The following is a 7,664-nucleotide window of genomic DNA, read 5'->3' as shown; positions in this document are numbered from 1 at the left end:
TGTAATTTACCAGGAACAGATTTGAAACAGAGAGACATATGCAGAGTTAAAATAAGGGGATGGAGAACAGTCTATTATATTTCAGGTGAAATATGAAAGGCAGGGCTAGTAATCATGATTTCAGAGAAAGAAAACACACCAAAAAGAGACCTAATTAAAAGGGATAAGCAGAGAAACTACATTTTTCTAAAATGAACCACAGACAATGAAATAATTATGAATACGAAACCTATATGTATCAAATAACAGAGTATCCATATTTTTAAAGGAAAAGTTAAGTGAATTACAAGATGAAATAGAAGAAATACATTTATATAATATGTTGAATTGTAGGAGGTATAGTAAAACTACAATTGTGAAGAAAATATAGGAAATAAAGGAGATAGAATAAAACTATAAGTGGGAAAAACAACTTTCCCCTTTCAGACCTAGACAATTCTAATGATAATAAATAAGAAAGAAGTTAAAGTGATGAATAGAATCTTAGAAAAGTTAAATATGATACACCTTGGTAAATAACTGAATGGGAATAGAAAGGAGTATATCTTTTTCTTGGCTGTATATGGCACCTTCACAAAAATTGACTATGTATTGGAGCACAAAAATCTCACAAACAAATGCAGAAAAGCAGAAATAATAAATGTGTTATTTAAAAACCTTCTTTCAATAAAAATTACACTCAATAGAGGGCCATGGAAGCATTTGTTGATGATTAATTGAAAATAAAATTATCTAAAACAATAAATAATTTTATGAAAGACAATGATAACAATAAGACAATGTTCAAAAATTTGTGGCGTTCAGCCAAGATAGTACTTAGGAATCAATTTATTTTTCTAAATACATGCATCCATTAAAATAGAGAAAGAGCAGATCAACAAATTGGGTTAATTAAAAAAATAGAAAATGGACAAATTAAAAATTCTCAATTAAATACCAAAATGGAAATACTGAAAATCAAAGGAGAGAGAAATAAAAATGAAAATTAAAAGAACACATTGTACTATCAAATAAAACTAGTAGTTGCTTATGTGAAAAAGCAAATGAAATAGGTAAACCACTGGTTAATTTGATTTAAAAAAGAAAAATGAAAAACAGATTGCAAGTACCAAAAATGAAAAGTGTGAATATACAACCAATGAAGACCTAATTAAAGCAAATATTAAAAGTTATTTTGCCTAATTATATGCCAGTAAAACTGACAACCTAAGGAAAATGGATGAATATTTGCAAAAATTTAGACTGCCTAGATTAACAGAAGAGGGAATGGAATACTTAAAATAACCTTATCTAAGATAAGATAAATTGAACAAGAAATGAATGAGCTCCATAAGAAAAAATCCCCTAGACCAGATGGATTTATAAATGAATTCTACCAATCTTTAAGGAACAATTAAATCCAATATTATATAAACTATTTGAAAAAAATAGGCAAAGAAAGAGTTCTACCAAATTCTTTTATGACCTAAATAGGGTTTTCATACCTAAACCAGGGAAAATAACAACAGAGAACTCTATAGAATTTCCTTAACAAATATTGATACAGAATTTTAAAATAAAATACTAACAAGGAGACCATAACAATAAATAAAAAAAGACCATACATTATGACCTGGTGGGATTTATAAAAAATGCAGACTGTTTATATATATATATCTATATATATCTATATATATATAGATATATATACACATACACACATATATATACATATATATGTATATATGTATGTATATATGTATACCTATATGTGTATGTATATATGTGTGTGTACATGTATGTATATACACATATATGCATATTTACCTGCATACATATATATATATACATGTGTATATACATACACTGTATATTGAGGTAAAGTCAAAATCAACAAATGATCTAGACATGAAAGTAATATCATAAGTAAACTAAAGGAACATTTAAAAATATACTTGTCAGGGAAAGTGCAAGACCAAAAAAAAAATGGAGAGGATCATAGGAAGCAAAATGGATAATTTTGGATATATGAAATAAAGGCTTTTGCACAAATAAAATCATTGCAGTTAAGATCAGGACAGCAGGAAACTGGGAGAAAATGACAGCAAGTTTCTCTGACAAAGGCCACACTTCTCAAATAAATAGAGAACTGAACTAAATTTATATTTAAAAAAAAGCCATTCCCCAGTTCATAAATGGCCAATGGATATGAAGAGGCAGTTTTCAGAAGGAGAAATTAAAGCTGCAAATAATGATGTGAAAAACTGCTCTAAATCACTACTGATTAGAGAAATGTGGATTAAAATATTTCTGAGATATCACTTCAGATGTATTAGATTAGTTGACATGACAAAAATGAAAATAAAAAAATCAAGATGGGAAAATGAAAAATTGGGACAATGTGATTGTGATGGAATACTATTTTGCTATAAAAAGAATGAGCAGGATGGTTTTATTAAAATTTGGTAAGATTTCTATGAACTCATGCAAAGTGAATTGAGCAGAATCAGAAGAAAATTGTTCACAGTAATAGCAATATTGTAAGGATGATCAACTGTGAAAAAATTAGCTATTCTGATCAAGACAATGATCCCGGACAATTCCAAAGGACCCACTATGAAAAAAAAATAGTTTCCACTTTCAGAGTGAGAACGGATTAACTCTGAATACAGATTAAAGCATATTTTTAACTCTTTCCCTTTTTTAATCTGTTTTCTTTTGCACCTTGGTGTTTTGCATGCTTTCACATGTATAATCAATATCAAATTGGCTCCCTTCTCAAGATGGAGGGAAGGACTGGAGGAATGAAGAGAATTTGGAACGTATTCTCTTCCCAAACTATGACCTCCCTAAGTTCATTGATTGTCTCATTTTCTTTAAAATATGCCACTGCAGGGGCAGCTAGGTGGCACAGAGGATAGAGCACCAGCCCTGAAGACAGGAGGACCTGAGTTCAAATCCAGCCTCAGATCAAACACTTCACACTTACTAGCTGTGTGACCCTCGGCAAGTCACTTAACCCCAATTGCCTTAAAAAAAAAACAAAAAGAAAAATAGCAAGGCTTGAATAAAAAAATAAAATAAAATATGCCACTGCATTCTGCATAGAGTTAAGAACATGATGAATATTGAATTCTTTGACAATGATGATCAGTTTCACAATGCCACACTATCTCAAACATTAGTATTTTAAAATAGGAATATTGAAAATGAACATTTTCCAGGTTCCTTTTCTGTGCTTCTCCTCAATTTTTTCCAAACATTTTTATTAGAGTATGAGGCTCATATCCAAGTGTGTGTTTATAAGTTCCCTTGTGTCCTTTTTGTCTAATGGTAGAAAAAGTATCAGAGAAGAGATATTACTCTTATAATATGGTTCATATATCAATACAATTACATATGTCCAGATTAGTGCCTCAGTGCTCAGGTTGGTATTAAGTACAAGAAGTGACTTCCCAATTTATAGCTTAAAATTGTAAATTATTTTTTTTTTACTTTAAGTATACATGAGAGCAGGTGTCATCAAGCACCTAGTGAATAGAGACACTGTAAGACCTGGATGACAGCCTTCTCATTTAAGCAATCACTCTTTGTGATTCAGATTCCCAATCACTGGGGCACAGGGCTGTCCTATTAAATCAATCAGGAGTGCTTGGTTATATTTGGAATCCATATCCTAGAATTAAACAGTCCATCTTTCTTGGGTGTTGATACATTTTAAATAGCTCAAAGGGCTTGGCTGGAAAAGTACTAGTGATACCACCTTCCTGACCTTGACTGCAGGCTTTTTTGCTTGTCTAATCTTCCAGGAAAGCATTATACTCTCTAGAGGAGGAAGAAGCTAGTGAAAGCAAATTCCTAGGTTGAAGAAATTTATTTTGGAAAGCTAAACCAAATATGTGAGGAATAGAACTCTCTATTATTTTGGTGTTAGTTGTGGCAGGGAAGTGATTCAGGAGTCCAGCACCAGTTGTGTGTAACTGTCACTTTACTGCATCAACTTTACCTCCTCAAGGGTGTCTACTCCACTCTTTCCAGTTCCCTTTTATATATTCTCTTTTCCAAAAAATTGTAAACTTGTCTGGGATAAGGATTCTTTTTTTTTTTTTGTGCTTGTATTTTATCTCGTGTGTAGAATAGTACTTGACATTAATAAGACTTTGTCTTCCTTCCTTCCTTCCTTCCTTCCTTCCTTCCTTCCTTCCTTCCTTCCTTCCTTCCTTCCTTTCTTTCTTTCTTCCTATCTGTCATGGGATTAGTACAGAACTTATTTTCTCCACAATGAGTATCCAATCCTATATCTTGTTGTATGTAGTTGTTTCCATATTCTCTACCTGATTAGATTGTTGGCTTCTTAAGAGCAAGGATTATCTTTTCTTTTTCTTTGTATCTCCAGCATTTATCACAATGCCTGGCACATACTACACATTTAATGTGTACTTTTTGACCCACTGGCTGACTACACTACAGGTACTGGTTAGCCTTATATAGTTAATATAATTTATAGGAAATTTAAAAGTTGGGAAAAATTTTAATTTATCTACCTTTACTTTTTAAGATGCTAGACAATGTAAAGATTTGTGTATAGTCACAGAGATTATAAACAACCATCTAAACTGTCATGTCCTTGCCTCCTATGTGGGAAGGAGCAGGGAGTTGGCCAGATTGAACTGGAGATTAATGACAGCTTATCAAGCAGCAGAGTTGTAATTAAGAATTTTTCCCATGGGAAAATAAGATTTTGGAAGAGGATGTCACAAACAATAGTCAACCCTTGGATGTAGTAGAACTGGAACAAGGGGTAATTCATTCCCTGGAAGTTTGAGGTTACACTTCCATGTAATGGCCTGAGGTACTCAACCTCCCACCTCCCAGGAAGAAACAAAGAGAGAAGGGACAAAAGGGGGAAGAAAATCAGAAAGAGAGAGGGGTAACACAGCAATAGGACATTGGGACTGGTGGCCTGGATACCACCAGAAAGGGGAAGCATACCCAATCAGATATTAGCACTTGAGACCAAAGCCCTTGTTGTCCTACACTAGATAAATGTTGAGGAAAGAATGTAATAAGCCTGGGTGGAAAAGTACATTACCCTAACTGAATATCCTACTCTAGAGATCAAAAGGGTAACCAGTTAACTGTTAATAGGTTGAAATCAGAAATGCATAGTGCTAAAGAAAGAACATGGTCTGAGGAAGGATTCAATAGGTTCAAAGCCAGAAGTAGACTACAAAGAGGAAGGCCAGAAAAAAATATGGGGGTAAGAGGGAAAATTCTGAGAGGAGACAATCAATAATATGACATAGTGGAGAGAATACTAATCTTGATGTCAAGAGGCCTGAATTCTTCTAGACTTTAGCCTCTACAACCCTCAAATTTTTCATCTATAAAACAGTTATAATAATAGCTCTTCCAAATTTGTTGTTAACCAAATGAGGTAATGAGTTATATATATATACATATATATATGTATATATATATATATTTTGCAAATTTTAACACACTATATAAACCCAAGTCATTATAAACAACTGATGATTGGTACCATGCAATTGTTAACTCAGGGTAATATCCTTTTATGATTTTCCAACTATAGCTTTTCTTGACTCAACTGCTATGCAACTTTTGTCTTGAACATATTCCCAATAGCTACATCCATCCTTGTAGCTGGTCACACATCCAGGAGTGGCTGTTTCGCACAGCTATATAAAAAATACACTGAGATCCTCTCTCTGCTATTTATTTTTCACCTGATTGCTTCCCAGATACACTGAAAAGTTATTTTCAGAGCAACGTAAATGACCGAAACCATAGTAGTGAGCCAATGTTAGACCTATTTTACTGAGGAACTTCAGCCATCAGATCAAGGCTTTCCTTCCTTCATGTTGTGCATACATAGAGTTCTTTCTGAGCCTACATTCAGGTTAATGATCATGGAAGGATCACCAAGCTGCCTATATGGCATTAAAAGGTATGTACTATCAGTAGTGCCAAGCTCAAATAAAAAAAAAAAATGGATCCCTGGAAGTCACATGTTGACTCAGAAAACCATAAAATAGCATTATCTATCTTGTGTTGTATTTCCATTTATTTTGTTACACATTTCTCAATTACATTTTACTCTAGTTTGTCCCAGTACAGTCAGTGTGCCTTAAGTTTGTATGCACCAAATACTTACTATGAACTAAGTACTGTGATAACCATTGAAATACAAAATTGAACAGTGCATGTTGTCATGTAACTTATATTCTGATTTGTGGGGAAACAACACATATTCAGTTGCATGACTGATGGCAAGGAATAGTAGTTCTTAGGTTGTACTCTTTGGCATGAGAGATCCAGTGGGATCTGAATGGGCAGGGTTTGGAGTAGAGCCATTGCAGGAGTAAACCCGCAACAATTTCAGTGTCAGGGTCTCATGATAATCTCTAGGCAGAGTACTAACTGGGAAAATTGAGATGATGAGAAGGGCATTAGTCCAAGGGAGTTCCAAGGCAATTTTATCAAGGTGTGTGGATCATTTTTGACCTTCTAATGGTCTGAGTATGCCTGTATGGTGGCAATAAGGGGATATTGGAGAACAGGCCTAAGGTTAGTCAAAGAAATGAAGATGACACTTAACTGATAAAAATTGGATCAGTTTAGTCTGGGTAGACTTATGTAATTATGTGTGTTTGAGTCTCCCTGTGTCCTTTTATATCATACCAGAGAAGTTTTCTGGAAAAAGAAAGTAACTTCATACTGTGATTCATATACCAAGTTTTTCCTATTATGCTGTGGTCTGTTTTTTTTTCTTTCTCTCATATTTTTGTTTTATGAATAACTTTCTCTCTCCATTAAACTCTTCTTTAGATGCCCCATTGTGACATGGAGGTTGCAAAGTTCTTGAAGCCTATTCAGTAGCATGTAAGTTGCAACTGATCTAGATCTACAGTGAAACTGTAGAGCCTTTGAAATGGGCCCAATTTTGGACTGTGCTGCAAATTTGTCATATCTGAGGACCAGCATAATTAAGCAAGAGAAGATCATGGGTTTGATTTCAGGATGCTGAATTTTCAGCCATTGAAATACTTGATGAAATGTACATCAATAAAAGGGGATTACTGATAAAACACAGATACTTACAGTTTTAAAGAAGGTAAGTTGAGCATTTTTGGTAGGTGGAAAGGTGATAGGATCCCTGATTTTAAAAGATTAAGAAAAATGGATAGATGCCTATGATTTCAAAAGATAAGACCTATGTCCCTGGACATCTATTTTCACAGCACAGGGAGAACACCCAAAGTCCTTTCCCATCATATGTGCAAATAATAAATATTTGAAGCTGAAAGCAAAACTCTCTCCCTGTAGAGCTGTAATCAGTTCTGTTATTAGAGGCCACTTAGAGGGAGCTGTAGAAAATAAGCATCCTGAATAAAGATGCCATGGTCCAAGTCATGATAATGAAAATGCAACCAGATTACCATTGTTGTTATTCAGTCATTTTAGTCATATTCAACTCCTTCTGACCCCGTTTGGGGTTTTCTTGGCACAATTACTTGAATGGTTTGCCACATCCTTCTTCAATTCATTTTATAGTTTGGAAAATGGAGGCAAACAGGGTTAAATGACTTTCTGAGGCCCACACAACTAGGAAATGTCTGAGGCCAGATTTGAACTCAGGAAGATGAGTCTTCCTGACTCCA

Source organism: Vombatus ursinus, unplaced genomic scaffold (assembly GCF_900497805.2).
Source record: "Vombatus ursinus unplaced genomic scaffold, bare-nosed wombat genome assembly UNPS02010548.1, whole genome shotgun sequence".
Taxonomy (NCBI): domain Eukaryota; kingdom Metazoa; phylum Chordata; class Mammalia; order Diprotodontia; family Vombatidae; genus Vombatus; species Vombatus ursinus.
Note: the sequence above shows the minus strand (reverse complement) of the source record.